The 21,999-nt window shown below is 40.9% G+C and overlaps 1 protein-coding gene across 4 annotated transcripts in view; it reads left to right on the forward strand.

Moving 5' to 3' along the window:
• The window catches only part of SGK3 (serum/glucocorticoid regulated kinase family member 3), a 55,442-nt gene that overhangs the window by 6,103 nt on the left and 27,340 nt on the right, over positions 1-21,999 (forward strand). Inside the window, exon 1 of one of the 4 annotated variants that reach the window (XM_058816674.1) lies at positions 15,434-15,660. The exons of 1 other annotated variant lie outside the window; for it this stretch is intronic. The gene's annotated coding sequence lies outside the window, so the exon portion shown is untranslated. Of the gene's footprint in view, positions 1-15,433; positions 15,661-16,049; positions 16,130-21,999 lie in introns of those variants that run through there. 2 more of the 4 variants (XM_058816837.1, XM_058816903.1) reach the window with 2 other exon arrangements.

Consider the following 21,999-nt stretch of genomic DNA (forward strand, 5'->3'; position numbering starts at 1 on the left):
TGGTGAAAGTACCCAGACTGTCAAATGACTTGAAGACAAGTGCATCAAAGAACTAGGAGACTTCTGCTTCCTTGCTGCCATAGCAGTGGTGCAACTTGAATTTATTAAAGTGGAGGGGGTGGAGGGGAAAGAAAAAAGTTATGTTTTCATAAAAAGATAAGTAAAAAGAGAATGTAGCATTAAGGACTATATAGCAATGTTTTATGACAGGTAAGAAGTGAAACAGAAGGGGGTTATTTGGGATCATAGTGGATCCTGATAGCCTAGAATCCAATTATCCAATTAGCCTCCTGATTTTTTCTTTTTTTTTTTCAAATACTAGACACTCCTGTTTCATTTAAGCAATAAATGTAATGCTGGTAATCTAATCTCCCAGTACTCATGGTAAATATCTTGTAAATAATTAACTTGTTTTCATCAATTGCTCTTTAAAAGGGGTCACAGATTTTTCAGACTAGTGAAAAAGCTGCATTTTATTATTTTAATTTCTAAATTTCATCTTCCCAAATCAGCCTTTGGTAAGAGAATATCTGTTGTCTTTGGAGTACTTGGGACTAACAATTCTTTCCTGCCATCCTTCTGTTTTCAGAGCCCTGATAATAAACAGAGTTTCTCTGTGAGGGAACCCCAAAACTGTCCTTTAGTTGTGTCCCTTGAAAATGATGTGACACTTTGAGCAGTGACAGAAAACCAGACAATTACTGTGCTCTGGTGAGAGAATGTGTGCTACAAAATTTTCAGCTGTCTTGGTGTAAAGTGTTTGTATCAAGAATGAACAGCGCTGTTTGCAATGAGGTTTGACATCTTGTGTGTGTGTCCACACACATTATATGTAACTCCAAAGGCATATGCCAGATAGATTGGTTTAACTTCACTTTTCTTCACAATTTTTTGGAGGTTGGCTGCCTCTTTGGCACTCTTTTCATGTTAACTAATAGGTTACGTGGCAGATGAATAGGATTCTTTATAGAATTATCTAAAACCAGGCACTGATTTATTTGAAAACAAAGGGTTTCTTTAGAGCTAAGTTTAAGCTGGCATTGCCATGAATCCTAGAATTATTCTACATTTAAATGAGAGAACAGTGATGCACTTGTACTTGGGCTTTGAACAGCACAGAGCTGTTGACCAGAGACTTGGAGACTGCTGAGCAAATCTGTTTAGGTTCCTTTGCCCAAGTTTCCAAGCCTACTCTTCTCTCCTTACAGATGATGAGAAGCAAAGCTAAAAAGACACTATAAGTTGCATTGATCAATTTGTTTGGAGGAAGGCAAGTTGTTTGCTGGTATGTGATGAAAAAATGTATAAAGTCCTGCCCTGTAGCAATCTGAACACATACTTTTTCTCTATTTTGCTTTGGGGTGTGTGGGGTCTAGAGCACAGCAGCTAAACAATAAACTTGTTTATGAAAAACCTTGGGAAGAAGGGGTGAGAAAGAAGAAAATATTTACAGTAGCTTTCTACCCAATTAAAATCAGAGGGCAGACTAAAAATGAAAGAGTTCATCTACGATCCAAGCCAATTAAAAGTAAATTTTGCTGCTTGGATGTTAATTTACACATCCAAGGCAATATAAATTTAAACTAGAAACTTGACTTAACCTCGCCAGTTCAGATGAACTTCAGATTTATTATTCATTTAGTTTTGGTCATAGCATCTGGGTGTTTAAGCACATTTTATGTGAATTGACATTAGAAATTCACGAACTGCCTTAAAATGTTAAATCTGTGGAGTACTTCACCAGAATGTGTAAATAATGCCTGTCTGCAACACAAGCTGGCTCAGATCCTCAGTTAAGATATTCTTATGTTTTATGCCCTCAGCCATTTATCCCCTTGTTTAATTATCTGGGAATAAAACCAGATTCCTGTAGTTTCTCTCATGTATTAAAAGGTATCTTGAATTTCTCTGCAAATGCTTTAATTGTATTTGTTGATATTAGTTGAGATTGTTTGTGGGGTTTTACACATAAAATGTGGGTTTATTTATAAAGAATGGAAGTAGAGGCAGAAGGAGGAATCTCATAACCCTTACAGGGTTTTACTCAAAAATTAAACTGCAGACTTGTCAATGCATGCACAAATCAGTTTACTGTTTTACATAGGAGCGTCACTTGAAATGACCTGAAAGAAATTTTATCATCAACCACTCAGACAAATCCTGGGTAATTATTCAGGGAACCATGTTGGATTTGTGATGTGCACAGAGTAAGAAACAAAACAGTCCCTGAGAAGGAATCTGAAGGGGCTAAATATTTCAGAAGCTACAGAGCATGAGGAACAGAGGATGGCCTTGAAGCTCAGAATCTAAACAGGGACAGGGGACACACACAGACATGTGCACAATTTGACACTTCTTTAGGAAAAGAAAGTTTATGAAATGAAAATATGTTGATATTAGGAAGTGGCAAGGAGAAGCTAGAACATTCTTTGTCTTGGTTACTGCTCTATGACTCGGCAGCTGGAAAAGATTGATGACTTGGGTGCTTGGCCCTTAGTTTTGGTTTTGCTGTTTTAATTATGAGTCAGAAAGTCCCTAGACATAGGTCCTCATTTAAAGAAAAGAAAGAAAAATAGGACAGATTATTAGCAATGTTATTTTAAAGCAAATGCAGTTGCTAAATTAAAATATTGTGATAGTTGTTGCAGTGTATTTACAGATCTACCAGAGATGTCCATATGTCACATCAGATGTCAGTTAAAATCGTCAATATGTTGTCTCAAATCAGTCAGTGCCTGGTGTCTAGAGAGTGAACACTGTCACTCCAGTCATGCTTGTTGCTGCAAAATGTAACAGTGGAGGAAAGCACTGTTGTTCTGCTCTGCTATGGCTGCTGTGTCCTGCTTTGGTCTCTGCCACATGGATGTCACAGCGGGTCCCTGGATTCCTCTGGCTTGGCTTCAGATGAGTCTCTCTTACATTATTAGTTCAGTTCAGGAGCGAGCTTCTGGATTACATCCATTGTGGTTCACTCTGCTGGGGGATCCTGGGGAACATGAGCTGGATTCTTTTCAGATGAAGTAAGATTGGAAGATGTTCTTCCAGTGTGCTCTTAGCACCGATCCAGGCACAGGACCAGGCTAAAGCTGGGTTGAAGCAAAACACACAGCCTGCCATGCCAACATGGGTCATGTGGTGCTGCATCTTCAGCATCAACTCTCTTCCTCTCTGTGGATATGCTTTTCTTGCACTGCATTATTTGCTAAGGTAGACATTGAAACAAAAACTGCAGCCAGAGTAGATCCAAGCACCTGGAGCCTGTCTTTTCTCTTGACTTCAGGTGCATCCTTCTAAGTCATTGCTCATTAAAGTGTAGCACACCTCTGAAATGATTCTCCCTGCAAATGGCAGTCTCGTTTTTAATCTTTGTTTTTCCCAGCTTCCTTCCTGTCACCTGACTTCCCTCAGAGCTTCTCTCTGTGTTTCTAAACCACTTTTTCCTCCCCTCACTTCTGGTTTGCCACCATGGCATTCCTCAACCATTGCTCCCAGCCGTAAGGTCTGTCTCTAAGTGGTCTCTGCCCCAAAGATGCAATCTGTGTTTTATGAAGAAATGTTCACTTCAGCTGTTTTTAAAGCTCTTTCCTGGTGAAATCTCTTCCATTACTTCACTACCCTTCCAATAGTTTTTCCATGTTCTTGTCTCTCCTCATCCAGTGCTTATTAACCTGAACCTTTTCTGTGCTCTTTTTAAGCTCATTAGGACTTGTCATGAAGAGACAATTCCCTTCTCTTTGAAGTAGTCTTCCAGGATAACAGCCACCCCTCAAGTGGGCTCCCCCCGCCCTACCCCACACTAGCTTGTCCATGCCACTTCCCCATAAGTCACATTTTCCAGACAGTTTTCATTCTTATTTCTGTTCCCCAGACCCGCGCAGGTAGGACCACCATGCCCTAGATATTCAGACAAAAACAGACTGAAGTAGAATGACTTTTCTGAGTTCAGCAGATTATGCTCAGGCTTTCCACTCTTATTTTATATCTCACAGCAATATTTGTCTTAGAACAGCATGACATTTGTCATTGTGACCTGCTGTAGTCTGAGGCCTTGTTTCCCATCCTGTATTTCCATATTAGATGTTTCTTGCCTGTGGGCAATATTTTGCATATAACCTGCTACATTTCACTCCACTCTTCCAGATCACTACCCTGTCCTGATGATGATATATTTAACCTCTGTTTCTCACATCTAGAATTAATATTTATTCTTCCTGCTTCTGTAACCTGGTTGCTAAAATATCTCAAGGCAGTTTCAAAGCTTTTCTAAAGGGAAGGTGTGACATCTGTGATTTCTCTCCTACCTCTCTGGAAGGCTGTCAGAGGAAGTTAGCAATCTGATTTAACAAATCTCTTTTGTCTATTACTTAGGATTATCTTCCAGGTGCTGCTAATTGATCTGTTTTGGATTGTTTTCTCCAGGAATTTGAAGCTAAACTGACTCACTGGGTCTTTAATATTCTTACCTGGTTTTTGTTGCTTTGATTTGTTTACTAGGGTTTTTTCCATTGTGCAGATGTGCACACACTTCCATTCACATTCTGTGTCTCTCTCCTGTTCCTCCTGAAATCTTACCTGTCATTACTGTTATTTATGCCAGTCACTGCTTGCATTTGACCCCCTTGGTGTAGACTGATGTCCTAGACATTATGGTCTTCTGGGTGTCATCCCTCATCAGCTTTTCTCTCTGTAGAGTCAGAAGGTTTTTCTGGCTCTTAGGCTATAAATATATTGATAATAAGGATTTCTTTCTGTTGCTAGTTTGTTGGGGTTTTTTTGCATTATAGTTCTACCTTAACCGCATTGATTCTCATAACTATGTACTTTTGCAGATTTTATATTTATTGCTAGCAATTTGACTATATTTTCACATTCTGTACCTGTCTCGACAAATAAATCTTCTGCTGCTTTTGTTTGTTTTTACAGGGCACAAGCACAGATTATCATGTTGTATTGTTTTGTAGAGGAATTGCTGCTTCTTTCTTGTCTCCCCCCTTGGTGTCTCCTGTGTTCACGTTCTCTTTGCTACATCCTTGAGCTCCCCCACCTCCCATTTAATGACATTTAGTCAACTTTTCTTCTGAACTGGTTGCTTTCCATTTGTCTAGAAACAAATCTAAAGGATCCACTGCCTTTTTTAAATGTAAAAAAAATCTAATTTTGAATAAAAGAACTTTAAACTAAACTAAAGTGCTGTCAATTCACAGGCCTTTGCTCCCTATGCCATGTGACTGCTGAGATACCACATGGTAGTAGATTCTCTGCTCAGGCTCTTTGGTTTTACTTCCAAGTTGCTAGCTGTTTGATGTGTAGATTTGAGATATCAAACAAATAACCCTGGTGCTGTAGGTGGTTTTTAATGGCTTTGTTGTTGTTTAAACTGATTAGCCCTGTCAGTGCAAATGGCTTGTTTTTGCAAGGCTTCAGATTCTGCTGGCTGTCATTATCTTGTTGTCTGCCATTGTGCTGTGACAATGGATTTACCATGGTGGGAAACAGCAATTTAAAACCTAAGGAGAGTGTATCCTTTCAGATTTACAGAATGGTTTGGATTGGAAGGGACCTTAAAGATCACCTAGTCTCCATTTCTGGTCTGTAACCTCAGCCCATTCGTGGGATGGTCCAGATTTTGTTTCACAAGTTGCTGACACTGTAGAAAGGTCAGATGCTGGATCCAGACTCTTCCAGCTGTGGATTTCTCTCCGTGGCTCATCACAGCAATGACAGTAGAACATTTTAACTGAACCATTTCATCAGGACGAGCAGCTGCTTGACGTGGGTGACCTCAGCAATGAACTGAAATGCCTCCCCTTGCTGTTTTGAATGGGGAATGCTGTGCTGCAGTCCACTCCCAGGAGACAGCTGAACCTTTGGGTGTTCACCCTTGGTGACAGCAGTGATGCTAAAGGATTACCATTGACTTGTTTCACATCCAGGGTGGGTGGCAAAGGCACCTACCCTGCTGTGGGAAGCCCATCAGTTTGGAACTTCCTCTGAATTAAAGCTGTGACATGTGCTGCCACACTTGGAAAAGAAAAGGATCTGGTTATGAAATGTAAGATAAATTCCACAATTTACATGTTCAGAAGATACTAACAATTATTCTCTGGAATAAAGTTTTGTTAGTATCTGATTTACTTACTTTTGTAGTAAATTTGTCCCTGCTGCCCTCCCCCCCATATATGTTTGGGGTTTTTTGGTGGGTGGTTTCTTTCTTTACAAAAGAAAATCTCAAAATAACAATCATTATTTTAGTTATAAAGTAAAGGAGTGCAAGTTCTGCGTATTTTCCTCTCTCCTTCCAGACACTACAGGAAGTCATGGTCTCTCCTCTCAACTTTCCTGGACACACAGTAAAACAGAACTGAACATGATCCCATGTAAATTAAATAAATAATCCCAACATCTTGTTTCCATACTTCCACAATTCTAACGGTCATACAAGTATAGTTTGGCTCTACCTGTCCACCATGATTCGCATATTAATGCTTTCAAATTTTCTTTTATGTGAAATGTCCAAAATGTATTTTTCTTTGGTGTTTGATGTTTTATTTGTTCACTTTTTGTGTCACTCAACCACTGGTTCTTTTGTTAGTTCATAGAAGTTCTACTGCCTCTTGTTTATCCCATAAATTGCTCTGACTTGTGTGACTTGGGACATCCTTCCAATAAAACAGATTTGAAGATGTGGCCCAAGTTTAACTGTGCAGGTTCATGTTATGGTTTAACCCCAGGAGCCAACCAGGCCCTTGCTCACTCCCCCTGTCCTGGTGGGACGCAGGGGAGAATTGGAGAAAAGTACAACTCATGGGCTGAGGTGAGAAAAGTTTAATAATTGAAAAAAAGTAATAACAATAAAAATAATGGAGAAAATGCAAAGAGCGGAATAAAACCCAAGAGAAAGAAGTGATGGACAATACAATTGCTCATCACGTCCTGATGCCCAGTCCATCCCTGAGCAGGGATTGGTGGCTCCTGGCCAACTCCCCCAGTTTGTATGCTGAGTGTGACGCTCTAAGGTATGGAATATCCCTTTGGCCAGTTCAGGTCAGCTGTCCCAGCTGTGATCCCTCCCAGATTCTGTGCACCTGCTCCGTGGCAGAGGATGGGAACATGAAAAGCCCTTGACTTAGGGTAAACACTGCTTAGCAACAACTAAAACATTAATGTGTTATCAACACTGTTCTCAGACTGCATCCAGAACACAGCACTGTACCAACTAATAGAAAGAAAATGAACTCTATCCCAGCTGAAACCAGGACAGTTCAAAATGTATGCAATAAAGTGTATATGAAAATCTTTGTTTAGCAATTATGTGTATAGGAAAGCTGGAAATAGGAGTCAGCAGTAGAAACAGCCAACCTCCTTACTGTGACTTTAAAAAAATCCTGATTACTTCTGCATTTCTCTTCTCAAAATTAGTCATCATTCCTGTAAGAGTGAGAAATAAACAGTGGTTGTATTTTCTGACTTTGGACTCGCTCAGGGGAGGTAGATGGGTGAAGGATGAAAATGTGCACAATTATCCCAACTTTATTTTAACAGAGGTGTGTGGTGAGGACCCCTTGGCTGGACATTCCCAGCTCCCCAGGGGAGGTGACCGCAGGTTCTGAGGTTCCCTGAGGTTCTGGTGTGGCAACAGCCGCTTTCGGGAAGGCATAAGTTGGTGACAAACAAATCAAAAAAAAAGAGCAGCATAGGCCTGGGAGAACCACAGTTACATAAAGGTGAACAATGAAACATTATTTCTCAAGTGGGTATTTTGAAGGGCTGTTACCGCAACACTTTTTAAATAAATGCAAGGTACATTTGAATCGGAAGCAATTTGGTGTAGCAAACTGCTGCTGACTCATCCCAGACCTGAGGAGAAACAGAGCTGCTGTGACACGGAGAGATTTTTGAGTGCTTGCATGGGGTGTGCTTCAGACCATCCAAGAATGAGAGATATTAGTACCCTCCTCCAACACTGCTCCTGTTATTATCCACTAGCACAGTGCACATTCCAGTTAGGAGATCCTCACTGCCACTGCAGTTGCATCTAAACAGAGGTTGATTGTTGGTAGCTTCTTGAATGTTACACAGATTCCATACATATCCCATATTGTAATACCAATGCAAAACCAATGTATTTCTCAAGAGCTATAGTGCAGGAGATGTATATCTTGAGTTCTCATGGCTTTACAAAATCTTTTATCTCCTTTCTAGAAAAAGATTTTTTCTTCAATTCAAAGATTTATAAAAACATTTAATGAACCAGGTTGACACAAAGATTGCCATGTAATTAGAAAACTCTGACATTCTGCTCTTTTGTGTTCTTGTGCGAACTTAGAATTGTGCTGTCATCTTCAAAAACTACTTTAATTTGTACAGCATTGTTGGAGAAAACTGTAGTTGGAATAAGACTTGCTCTTGATATATCCAAGAGTAGCTTGGATTGTGTGCAGGGACATCTTTATATGAAACATTTGAGTAATTTGAACATGGACTTCAAGAAAATACCATGTTTTTTAAATAATCTGATTCTTACTGTCCCTTTTAAAATGGCTGTATGTACATCTAAATGTCAATAGATACAATTTTTTGGTAATTTCTCCTACCTGGTAGTCAAGTTCCATGCTGTAATCTACAATATCTTGCCTCATTCCATGTTGTCCCTACCCTGCAAGACCACAACACCTAACATCAAAAAACTATTGACCTCAAATATTAAATACTGCCATGTTCCTTTTTAAAGCTGCAAAATGGTCTTGAATTAGTATTGAGATTAGATGGACTTATTTACTTGTTGCTTATGCTCCATACTTAGATTTATAATATTCCATTATCTGGCTTCTGCTAGATTGCCATAGTATAAAAAGGAAGGTAAGTTAAAGAAAAAATTAGTTTACTGGAGTCCAGAAGATGATCTGTACCTGCTGCTTGTTGTATTGGTTTTACCTGGTATAAGATGACCATATGCATCTTTAAGTAAAATATTGCTGATGTGTCTTTATATAAATCCTTTCTGAAACTCATTTAAAAGTTCAGACTCACATGTACCTTCAAACACTTACCCATAGTTCCCAGGACAGAAAATGTGAGAATGAAAATGTTCTTGGAGAACAAAAATCAGACTCTCTGACTAGTAGATGAATGTACATCTTCTCTGTGGGTCAGGAATAGCATTGGAAATCTGGCAAACCTGGGAAATGGCTAGATAAACAAGTAAGCAAAGTAAGGTCAGCAAATAATAAACTCTTGAAACATTTGTCTTAAATCTTTGTCCTTTTTGGATTTTAAGATACATCTTCTTACTTTGGTAGGTTGGGTTTTTTTCATTGTTGCTACCTTTTTTCTGCTCTGAGTTGGTGCATAACAGTGCTTTAGTGGAATTGATGAGTCTTTTGCCATAAACAGTTTGTTGGAAATATTAATAGAATAGCAAAAACAAATCTGGCCAATTCTGTAGATCCTAGGCTGCCTTTAAAATGTTTTTATTTTGGAAAAAGCCTGTGAGCCTTTTGCAAGGGGACATACACACCCCAAACCAAAGCCCTTGTTCAGTTTCTTTTGACTAGAATACCAGTAAATAGCTTGAAAATGCAAACAGGGTCCTTGTGTTCTTGCTCATCTCTACAATTTGAGGAAGAACTCTTGACATTCTGGGTAGACCCCACCTACATAACATTGTGTGCCAGAGAACTTGTTTACCAAAGCATGTTTGTTCACCTCAGCCTGTATTTGCAATTCTAGCAGAACGTGCTGTAGCTGGGATTCAGGAGGCTGAAATAAGAAACATCCATACAGAATTACCACTTAGAGAGATTTTTTTCTTTTTTAACTTAGCTTTGGTATACCTTCCTGCACAAATCGCTCAGATCTCCTGGAAACTCAGAGACTTGACCTATTTTACAGAACTGTATTTATAAATGGAATTCCAAAGAGTCTTTGTTGAGAGCAAAATGCAGGTCATACAGTGCTGTCAGTTGGGAGGGTTTTTTGACAATTTATACTTTATGGGCTGTATTTGATAACTTCAGCTTCACAGTGTTTACCAGTGCAGTAATTTATCACTGTGTTTTGTGCATGTCTGCTGAAACTAGTCCCAGAACATGTCAGCATGTACCAATAAGCTGTATATGTGACATGTCAAGCACATGTTGCTATATGCCTATAAAGCAGCTGGGTATCTTTGTCCTTTTGTTCTCTATATATTCCCTTTTGTTATGTGTGTATTCACCCTTGGTGGGAAGCCAGGTCCAATGTGCTTCTCTTTTTCCTCATATTCTTGGAACCCATGTAAATCTTTTAAGCTTGCATGTGAGCAAGTGGAGGTGGCTTGAGGCAGCATCCACGCTGTGGGTCTCTGAGATAACTGATCACTAAGGTAAACTGGGCTATCAGGAACTCAGCATTCACACTGTTCTTCTTCTGGCAGCTAACCTGAGAAAAAGTACTCCATATAAAGTAGCAATAATACATTTTGGTGTGTGCATGAGGAAAGTACTTGAGGATGAAATCAGGAAAACAGAGATACATGTATTGAAATTGCAGATATGGTATTTCACTGCCCAATTTTGCATTTTGACTTTGAAATTTCATCATTCATTTATGCTGTTGGCAGAATGCTTGCTTGTGTACTAGTGTTCCTTTAGTATGCTTCAGTTGATTTAAACCAGTTTTCTTCTGAGCTTCTGTGAAGAATTTCTTTGATGTGGTGCTGCTGTCATTTTTCTGGTTCATGTTATACACACTCTGTGATGTTCACGAAATGATGCAGTTTATTACGGTTTGTCTATAGTTTTCCATCATTTTGATTTGTGGTGTTTGCTGTGCTGAGGGAGAGTCCATGTAGTGTTGTTGCAGATCGTGGTTTGGATGTTCATTAACCTCTGTGCTCCAGGACATTCTTCTTGTAATACTCATGGATCATCATCTTTGTGTCTGGAGTGCTGGAAAACTGCAGTTCACTATGTCACTATGAATGAAGCATCCTTTTACTTGCCAAATTGTTATGCTTTGTCAAAAGATAATACTAAATCTTTCAGCTGTGTTTAGGAGGCTTGGGGTGGTTTCTGGTGGGTTGGTTAGTTTGCTTGGGAGAAGGGGCTGAAGTATATGTTTGCAATGAATCAGTCTTTTAAGTATTCATTTCATTCCTTCAAATTGAAAGACTGTCATGTAAAGACATTCTGTAGCTGATCTAGCGTACAAAAAGAAAGTAGGGAAAAAACCATTTCCTCTGTGCAGCTCATGTAAAACTGAACCATTACTCAGACTCCTCTAATAAGCACATGCATGCAACTATGAAAATGAGTTAAATGAAATCTATTAATATGCATACATTCATTAAGTGTTACAAAACCAGCTTTGGTAGAGAACAGTTACCTGGTGATACTATTGCTTGCACCTGCATTGTGAGCTTTAAATCTTCCCAGCTGGTGTTTCTTCAACAGTTTTAACTCTGAGGCTTTCAGCCGGTTCACTTTCCCACCCAGTGGCTTCCCTTACCTGATGTTGTCCATGGTAGCCTGTGTTTTCTGGTAATCTCATGAGCCCAGGGAGTCTCTCAGGACGCTGTTTTCTCCAGTGCACTGCTCTCGGGTGCCACACTGCAGGGCTGAACGCCAGGTCCACAGTGGCCCCTGCCCAAACCTCCTCTGTTCCTAATCAGGCAGTGGGGTATGAGCATGGCCCAATTAGCTGCCAAACAGGAGGCTGGAAAGCAGTGTGAGAGCAACCCATGGAACAGGGCAGGTACATATCTGTCTTCATGCATTTATTGGGTCTTTGTGGCAGCCAGAATCCCTGTTAGACACCATTTGCCTGTGTCTTTGTGAGGCCCTCCCATTGCAGCCCGAAGCCTTTCTGAAGGGCGACGTCCTCAGACTGCTCAGTGCTGTGCAGGTGGGTACAGCCTGCTGGGACTTGGGCTCTTTGATTAAAACAATTGGCACATGTGGTGTTAACTGCAGTGGCCATGAGTTGTTTCCTGAATGGAGTCTAAGTCCAGGGCTTGATGGGCTAAAGGCTAACAATAACTATTTAAAAGATTGCTTCATATCTATTTCCGTATCATGTTTGGAGGGTTTTGAACAGACACACTGAGTTTAACTGGAGTTAACAGTTGGCAAGATACTGCCATAGAAGGAGCTTTAATTCCAGACACCATCTCATTTTAGTGTCCATATCTCTTGACTATTAACAGTCTGTTCTGGAGCAAGGAGGTTGTGTTTTCCTTTGTGTGAGGATACATAGCTTGATGTTAACCGAGATAGGCTAAGATATTCATTTGAAGATGCAAGAACTGAAATGGAGAGCTGTAATGTTAATGCTTGAAGCTGATAGTGAAGTAATGATTTTGTTGCTCAATGACCTGCTGTGTTTTAGAAGTAACTAAAATTCTTGGACTACGCTTGTCAAGTGGTTTGGGCTGTGCTTTTTGTGTGACTATTTGAAAGTATACAAAAGTTTCATGGTATATTTATATGCAACAGTATTCACTAGCAAAACTCCTGGCTGCATTTAAACAAGTCATCTGTATTCTTGCTTGTCTTTGTCTCACAATTTTTTTATGCTCTGTTTCTTTCTGTATAATTCTCTTGATGTTATAAAATGAGACTTGATCTTTGATCAGGGACAAGGTTTTCATACTAATTCAAGTACATTTTCAGTAAAACCAGAACTGAATAGTTCATATTGTTGCTTCCTGCTCTTCCTGGGCTTGGACTAACATGTTAAAGGTACTCTGCATTTCTGTGACCTCTCACATTTGCAATGGAGTTGAGATGGGTCCTTCATTTTTCTTCTGTTTTCTCATATTTTCCACCCCCACCACCCAATCACTGATATGCCTTGAGAAAAGGCTTAAAATAGTTGGGATGGCAGCACACTACATGGATTTGTAACATTCCTTAGAAGCAAAGTACTGCAAAGCGGTGGAAATGAGGTTCTTTGTGTGTATTACTGCCCAGAAAACATAAATGGGGAATGCAAGGGAGTTCCTGGGGACAAAAATGTCAGAGTGAATGCTGACCTTTAACTTCACTAAAAGGCAAGCTGAGTTCCATGCATTTCTCTGTGTGCTATGCAGTTAACCACCAGGTATCTACCTTGACATTAGAATACTAGCCTTTAAAAGCTCACCAAGCAAATCTGTAAATTACAATTTATTTAAATTTTAGGACCTTAACAGTGTTTTGCATAGCATGATGTACTAGACAGATGAATGTACTGTGGAATTCGTTCAGCAAATTACAATTTAAGGATATGTACCGTGTTGCTAATCTCTAATTATCTACTCCAGAATAGGGAGAGGAACTGTATAAAATTAACTGCTCGACAGCCCAGTCTGCAGAGGGATGTTCAGTGTGAGGAAGGACAAAAAGCTGCTCTTTAGCCAAAAGTTTAGGGCTTAGACTGTGAGACAGAGTTAAATTATCTCCAAGCCAGGGTCATCTTCTCACCTTTCCTGGGTTGAGGCTGTACTGTAAATCAGTCCAATAGCTCCATTTAACTGATCTGCCGACAAGTGAATGATTAACTGAAAACTATCAAGCAGACAGAAGCAGAACACTGCTCAACAACTGCAAAGTAAAATAGCTCTTGAATACAGATTACCTGACTAAATTATTTGCCAGTGAGTTATTCTAGCTGACTGAAGTTCGGAAGCATTCTGGTCTGGGGCTCACCTCGAGAAGTCCTAACAAAGCCTCTTAAAATCCTCTCTGTGAATGCAGAGGCAAATACCTTGGCAGATCTGAAGGAGCAGAGAAGGCTGTTGCTACAATGCCAAGTCTCAATATCTGGCAGTACCTATCCAAAACCACAAAGCTCCAAAATCAGGAAAGGGCAGGTTAGAATGGTAAAATCCGTCATTTCTTCCTGTGTGGCCTCTACTGAAATGGAAGCTTGTGATCCAGTTGACTTGTAGCTTGTATGGACACAGTTACAACACCCTAATCCGAACACTGACGTATTTTAAAAACTGCCAGACTGCTTCTCTGATTTGTTTTTGGAGAATGCGTGGATGGCTGTCAGTGCCTGACACATGAGTGTAGTATTATGCAGGAATACTTCAGCAGCAAGCAGCACTGTTCAGAAACAGGATCTCCTGAATTGCTGCTTGCCAGATACGTGCCAATACCTGTGACTGTTGAAATGAGCACCGTCATGTCCTGTCAGGCCCAATACAAGTCTTGTGAAGGCAGGCCTGTAGAACATGGGGCTTCTCCATAATCAATGGAACAGTTCCTTATGACAGCTTGTGGGGTTTTGGGGACACCCTTGTGTTACAGTGGTAATACACTGGAGTGGGCTGCAGTATTTTCACACTTGTGTTCATTCTCTGCATAGCCTTTGAAATCCCAAGAAACATTTCAGGTATTTATGGGGAGGAAGCTAAAATGGCATAGGCTGTTAACTCATGCTGAATGTTACCATTTGCATTAGATATTCCCTGCCTCTTAAGCCTTCTCTGAATGTTTGAAAGCACAGCAGATCCTCAGTAAACATGAGGCTTTACTTTAATGGGTGTGGTGGTCTTTTCTGTTAAACAGAATCCATGCTAACTCCTGTTTGTCTCACACTTTTAGATCTCGTTAACAAAATAAAGTGAGGAGTGATACTGTCATTAAAAGAGCTTTTTTTCCTCCCCCCTATAATTTATATTTTTATAACTGTTTTATGGCCTCAGTTTGCTCAGGAAAACTTAGCAAGTTACAGATCATTTTAAGACGTCTGGTTGAATTTTAGTGGGGGTGTTGAAACTTACCCCTGAAATTTCAGAGGTTGCAGAAATAGTTCCCTAAACAGTGCTAGATATCACACAAACCTATCTCATTTCCCCTGTGTTATTGCTCCTGCCCATACAGCAGGAGAGCTGTCATTACAGCGGCTGGCTGGCCTAATGACGGCCTTGCCGGTGGATTGTGGGCACCCCTGGGCACACTGGAGAGTTAAAGTGACACCCCTCGTGTGCGCAGGGGTGTTTTAAAGTTATTTTTACCCGAGCGTTGCTTTTTTTCCAGAGTTTCTGTGGGGAGCCGCCCAGCAGAAGCAGGAGCATCCCCCTAGGGGCTGGGTAGAGAAGAGGGGCCTGAAGCCTTGGGATTAGGGGAAGTGAAAACTTGCCCCTAAAACAAAATATGGGTTTTAAAGTGTTTTATTTTAGTGTGGCTCTATAGATATAGATATATATAGGGCGTGAGGGGGAGAGGATCTCCCCTCCGGCCCCGTCCCCCAGCCCGGGGCAGGCCGCGCTCCGCGGAGGGCTGCGCGGGCGGGCGGGCAGCCTGGCGCCGCGGGCGGGGAGGGGCGGGAGGCAGGCACGGAGAGAGGGAGGGAGGGAAAGAGAGAGGGAGGGCGGCGGCAGCCTCGGCGCCCAGGCGGAGCAACGCGCCTTTCCCTTTCCCTTTCGCCGCCGCCGAGCCCCGAGCGCGTTGCCCTGCGGGGGCGGGCCATGGCCGCGCCGGGCAGCGGCGGCGGGAGCCGGGCCGGCAGCCGGAGGAACAGCGCCTGAACTTCCTACAAGTCCTGGAAGAGGAGCCCAGAAATAGTTGCTGGGGTGAAGGCGAGAGAAGCTGGGTTTGCTTCCCAAGGTCCCCGCGGTGCGGTGTAGCCGGTGGCTGCGCCCGTGAGGAGGAGGAGGGGGAGGAAGAGCAGCAGGAGGAGGAGGTAGGGGAGGTAGGTGCGGGTCCGTGGTACCCAGGGAGGGGAACCGGGGCGGCCTCGGCGCCGTCGTTCTCCTCCTTCTCCGAATGGTTCGCAGCCAGGATGTGCTGCTGTTTCGGAAGAGCAGCGCTGAAGCGTCTTAGGCAACGCTGCTTTGTCGAAATTCAGGTACCCTTGAGGAATTCAATTTTGTGGAGGTTAATTAAAAGGTTGTTGTAAAGTAATATGGCTAAAGCTCTTTTGACAGCTCGTCCTTTCTTTTTTTTTTTTTTTTTTTTTTTTCCTTGTGTTTGTGTGTGTTTATGTGTGTTTTCCTCCTCTAGGAGCTCATAAAGGTGTCAGTGCTGCTGTTTTGCAGGATGGAATGCGCCTTTCTTACTCCCCATTGAACTTAGGATGCGTTGTTATGCGGGTAGTGCATTTCATCACAGCTCAGCAGTATTCTGTGAATATCACTTGCTGCAGTGTCCTTGTAGCTAAGGTTTGTTTTTAACTTATTTCAGACATTCCAAGTGGCTTTATAGACACACATAGAATGAGACTGTATTTTTAAGGCTTGATGTTAGAGTCTTCTCAGTGTCTAAATATAGTTCTGACCTTTTTTTTTTCCTTCACCTGCACATCAGTCTCTTCAATGACTGTAATATGAACTAATGGTAAAAACAGAAGCTGCATATGGAGGAGTCTTTTCCTGAAGGCTTTATGATACTTTAGATTTCAGGAAAAATTGTTACTAGCTTTTGGAAAGCATGTTGGAAAGTTCAGTGTTGTTAAGGTAGTCTCCATACATGGTATTTCTTGTAACATAAAGCCAGAAAACTGACCTGTTTTTTAAAAGATACTTTGAGATTCTCGTTTAGATCAGAAATGCAGTACAATTGACTTGCCCATGTCAGTGAGAGGTACTGGTTGTTTTAAAAACCTTGGCAAAGCTGAAGAAGTAGGCACTAGTGATTACATGATAATGTAACATAATAATAATAACAACATAATGTGTTAAAATTGCTTTCCAGCCTCGAATTCCCACCTGTGATGTAAATTACAGCCTCACCACATCTGATGCTGTTGCACTAAATTCTGTTTTCTGTACATAAGCCACTAATCTGTGAATCCTTATGAACTGAACCTTCTCATTCTCTGTACAGCCCAGAAATATGTGAGAGTTCAGTGTATGCTCTCACCTGTGGGAGTCTGTAAACTCTCCTGAAGAATGGATGTAGAATATTGCTGTGGCTGCACTGATGTAACACGATGAATCACCTGGTGATGAACTGGATGGGCAGTTTGTATAGTGCTAAAGGGTCTTTCTCCTGCTTGCTTTTTATATTTCCAGTGTTTAATTTGTTGTCTTTTCATTATCCAACACCTTTATGGTTCTAGGCAGCCATCAATTCTGTAAAGCCCAGACTTCAAAAGTGATTTCTGGATTGTGGCCTGTAACTTGGATTTGCATATTCCATTATATTATTATCCAGCTATATTCTGTTATATGGATTTTACCTTTTGCTGATTACAGTACATAAAACCCTGGTACTCTCTCGATGTTCCATGTGTTAGCAGTAACATCCCTCTTAAACAGATTGGAATTCTGTATTTATGTAGTGAAATTGAGGGAGAGCCGTTGGTGACTTTTGTTGAAGGTCATGTAAGAATGTGTCCAATAAATCTGGAATTGAAGTGTGATGTTCTCTCATTTCAATTTCATCCAGAGGGGTAAAATGAGGCTGGATTGTTTGCCTGGTGTTTACTGAAGTCTGACTGCCCTCTTATGTAGAGCTGACTATGTTGCAGGTGGCTGTTGTCAGCTGTCTCTAAGAGCTCTTCAAAGTTGTTTATGGTGCTGTTGCTGCAACTCCTGAGCTGTGCTATCCTTAGGCATCTACATTTAAGATTTAATTGGACCTGGTGTATAGGCAGACTGAGAAAGCACACCAGGAAATGTGCAGGTAGCAAGTGTAATACAAACTGGATTTTTTTAATATACTCTGTTGTTTGTGTAAGTTGTACCGTCTGACACACAGTGATCCTTGTGGGTACTATGGACACAGGCTAAATGGAATTACTGGAGAATGGAATTACTATGGAGATGTGTTCAGGATTAAAAGACAACTGCCTCTTACTGGCTGTATTTGTTCTTAAGACCTGTTTTATTATTCAGAGTTTGCTTACCACAGCAGAGAACCTGTGTTCTGTCATGTAATAAATATGAATGCAAATAGGTCTAATCCAAGCCACAGATCTTGTTATAGGCCAGTTAAGAGTAATTTACTGGAGCTTCTTTTGGGAGGTGGGGCAGAAGGGATGTTCTTGGGTGCAGTAACAGTCATGGGAAGGTAATGTTTGCCTGACTTCTCCAAAGTAAATTTGATAGAGACAAAAAGAGGGTAATTACTTATTTCATTCCTTTGGTTGCATTTTCACTTTATTTGCAGTCCTTTCCTGTAACTAGAAAGATTCAGCTGAATTGGACTTTGCCCATGTTGCTGCAGAGGAGTGGTGCTACTAGAAATTTTTAAAACTGCTAGGTAGTGGGTGGATGTGTAAACAGAGAACTTTTTCCTTTATAGTAGTGGCTCAGTTCTCAGCTCTCTCAAATTATACTCTAGAAATTATTGTGGAGTTAAGCCAGGGACTGACTAGAGTATTTTGGCTAGTGCTCTGTTTTTTAATTCAGGTGAAGTCTTGCTAGAGGTCTACCATGGTGTCTAGTGTTACTGTATTAAAAATTGGATGTAATGTGATATTTAAAAGGATGTATTTTTGTGAATGAAACCTATTTTCTCCAGAACCTTGTTATTGAACAGCTTCTGGCCATCCCTTTCTCTGTAGAGATTAGCAATCTGTGTTTTGCCTTTGGCTTTTTATGAACCCCTTGACTTCACATGCAGTGCCTCATCCTGTACTTGTGTTGCACTGGATTCTGAATATCTTGTCTCCCATTTCCTATGTGTCAGCTGCTGTCTGGTTACGAGAATGGGACACTATTTCTCCATAGAGAAGTTGAGAAAAAGTTGACTTTCTGGGCTTTCTACAAGATTGCGTAAGGCCCAGTGGTATGTTGAGCCATTATCAGTGCATTTGTGGAGAAAACTGAGGAAGTGATGAAAAGCATGCCAAAGGTGATACTTTTTCTAAAGTTAGAAGAAATAGGGTAGTGTTAATAGTGAATAATAGGAGTGCCTCCTGTGCCTTGCTTTCAGTTTCTTTAAATGCAGGCTCCTTCTGTAATTAGAATCACAGGTGAGATTTTCAGCAGCTGGTTTAATGATGGTTCAGTCCCAAACTAAGTCCTTCAGGGCAGATGATTAGTGTCTGGGGAAGTGCCTATATGCTGATCCAATGGATATGGATCCTGGTGATGCCTCCAAACATGCTTGCAGGGAGAGTCTCCTGGGGGTTTTGTCTGTTCTTGTCCCTGCTTCCCTTGTCTTACTCAGAGTGAGTGTGATTTGCCCTGGCCTTGGAGGTATTTAAGGCATTGTGGCAGCAGCTGGAGAGGCACCAGATGAGTACACAATTACCTGATCTAGCCTTGGACATTGTAGGCAGAGGTTGAAGCATAAGCACCCAGAAAAGGATCTTTTGATTATCGTGCTACCATCTTTAGGCCATTACCATTTTAAAAAGAAGAGAAAATGTTTCAGTCCAAGATAAAACAGTCTGATTAAACTTCAGAAACTTTTTCTAATCCAGTTTGCTTATGTAGAAGAGAGTAAAAGGAGGATGCCACACACTGCTAAACTATGTTGTGTTTGCCTCTTGCATGCAGCTATGAGGAAGCTGTACTGAATATTTTATAGTCAGGCATTCATTTGTGGGTGTAGTAGATCTGTGTATGCTCTCATGGTGTCAGGGTTCTGCTCTTGCCATGCTCTTTCTTTACTGCAGGCAAGGGTCAGCCTGAAAATTGATGTTGTTGTGGCTTCCTGCAGGAAACAGTGAAAATCCTGCTGGCTTGTATAAATCCATGGAGAAAATGGACAGTGTAGCTGTTGATAGGCTTGAAACTGTGCCAGGAGGACTGGTGATTTCTGATCTACTCTATAACTTTTTCTGTGTTTTCTCCTGTTCCAGGTCTCCATAAGACTGTTTAAGTTTTAGCTATTTCTGGTCTCAGCATTAATCTGTCTTGCAGGTTATCTACATTATCTACATCTTTCACTGGTGGCCAAGTTTGATTTGAGGGGACTTACTTTGATATGTGGTTTTTCTGAAGTTCCCTTCCCCTTTGGTCTGTTATCAAAGTTGAGCCGAGGGACTGCTTGTTTTTAGTTCCAGGAAATGCTGTAACCAGAGGTAGAGATTCTCTGCTGACTGTGTCTGTTCAACTCACTTGTACCTGGCATCCTTTAAAATTCTGCAATTTCCACTTTTGAAGCTGTGGATTAAAATGTCTCTACTGTTTTCTCTCCATTATTACTTCATGTAGTTATCACAGCATTAGTGATTTTACCTGCTGTTTAAAGCACAGCTGTGTTCCTAACTGCAGCGTGGTAAAGATTAAGGCAAGTCTGTCCCTATTTCTGTAGTCAGACCTACAGTTCAGATGTAAGAAGCTCTCAAGAGCTGATATGCTCAAGGCAAATAGAAATTGAAAGAAATCTCTGATCCACTGGAGCTTAGTGGCAGAGTGAAAATGCAGTTCTTCCAAGTTTGTCAGTTCAGCTTAGTGTTGGTGACCCAGGCACGGCTCAGAGGAGATGCCTCAAGGAATGAAAATAATCACAGCCAGTGATCTTCCAGGCAGCTTAAAGAACAAAATGTGAACATTACAGTTTTGGTTTCTCAGATGATTTATTCTTCATCTCCCCAGTAAGATGAATAAATTCTTCCTGAATTAATCTGGTTGACACTTCCTCCTTTTGTTTTTCAGAGGTTTTTCAGATATGAAATAAAGCTCAGTCTTCCAAGACTACAGCTTTTAATCCATACAGCTCCTGTGCTGGCATTTAAAACTCTGACACTAAAAATAAGAAACTGAAGGGATGAGAGAAATACAGCCTGTATTGTGAAAATGAGTACAGGCATCTTGGAAACCTTTGTAACAAACTTTGGTTTACAAGAGGAGAAGGACAGTGAGTGATATCAATCAGGGAACACCTAATCCATTTTAAAGCTTTACTTGTTTTTCTGTGATGAGCAGTAAGACGGGGGCTTATGCTCAGTTCCTGATACTGGACCTCAAGTAGATAAAGGTTGACACAAGTGCTTAGTAAAGTCTAAGCTTAGTGAAACACTTACTGGAAGTGGTGCCTGTTGACTTGTTTTAGTGGACCTGTTATGATGGGGAAGAGCTCAGTTAACCTTTACAGCTCAGTTATAGTGTGTGGCAATGGGAAAACACTCTTAATCTCATGCTGGTATAAAATTATGGAAGGTGTGCCTTGCAACAAAGCTTTTAACAGTAGCTTTCCAAAGGAAAAGAGAAACCGATTTGAAACCCATGGTCTGTGTAACTGTGTTGAATAAACTGTGTTCTAGTCAAATAAAGGTGGGGAGAAGCTTAACCCTGCTCAACACTGTAATTACCTAATTGGTGAAGTAGGCAACAATCAAATTAAAGTAAATGCAATTGTAGCTAAAAAAAAGTTTGAGTATCTTGCAGTATGGGATGATCTATCACTTAGCTGTGATTATAGTGGTTGTAAACATTCCTTTTTGTTCAAGTCATCAGATAGGTCTTTGAAAATTAACTTAATTTTAAATGGCAGAAAGAGAAATAACAACATGAAGTTTGATGATCTGGCTTTTGAGAGCAAGAAAAATAGTGAGTTGACTGACTGAGACTAGTTGAGTATCAAGAACAAATCTTTTCACTGGATTCCAGGAGCTTCGGCCTTTGTGCCAACATAAATATGGGTGTCTCTCTAATAGCAAAATTGCATGGGATTAGTTTGTGCTTTTTGGAAATTTATGATATGAAATATAGAGTTTACTTTTATACTTCCCTGTTTTAAGAAAATAGGGAGTCAGTGTTGAACTGGGCACTCCTTTTTCCTCTGGCTGTTTTTAAGAGATGAGGTCTCACTCTTTCTAAGCCACTTCTCTCATGTTTGTGAGTTGATCAGACACATCTTGCTCTAAAGCTGTGCTGCATTCAGTGAAGCAGCTCAGATGGATGTGCTGTGCTGGCCAAAACAGAGGCGTGTAGCTATGCAATGTTAATTTTGGCTGCTATAAGCACTACTGAAGCTCCTGTTGTTATCAGTGGGGTCCAGTAAATAATGTGCTAGTTCTCAGGGAGGGCAGGTAAGGAAAATGCTGTCCTTCTGTGAGTAAAGAGGCATCTAGTTGACACTCAGCTTTCTGCCTTTTTGATGGCTTTATTCTCAGTCTCTTGTGTTGTGCCCT

Source organism: Ammospiza caudacuta, chromosome 1, assembly GCF_027887145.1.
Source record: "Ammospiza caudacuta isolate bAmmCau1 chromosome 1, bAmmCau1.pri, whole genome shotgun sequence".
Classification (NCBI taxonomy): domain Eukaryota; kingdom Metazoa; phylum Chordata; class Aves; order Passeriformes; family Passerellidae; genus Ammospiza; species Ammospiza caudacuta.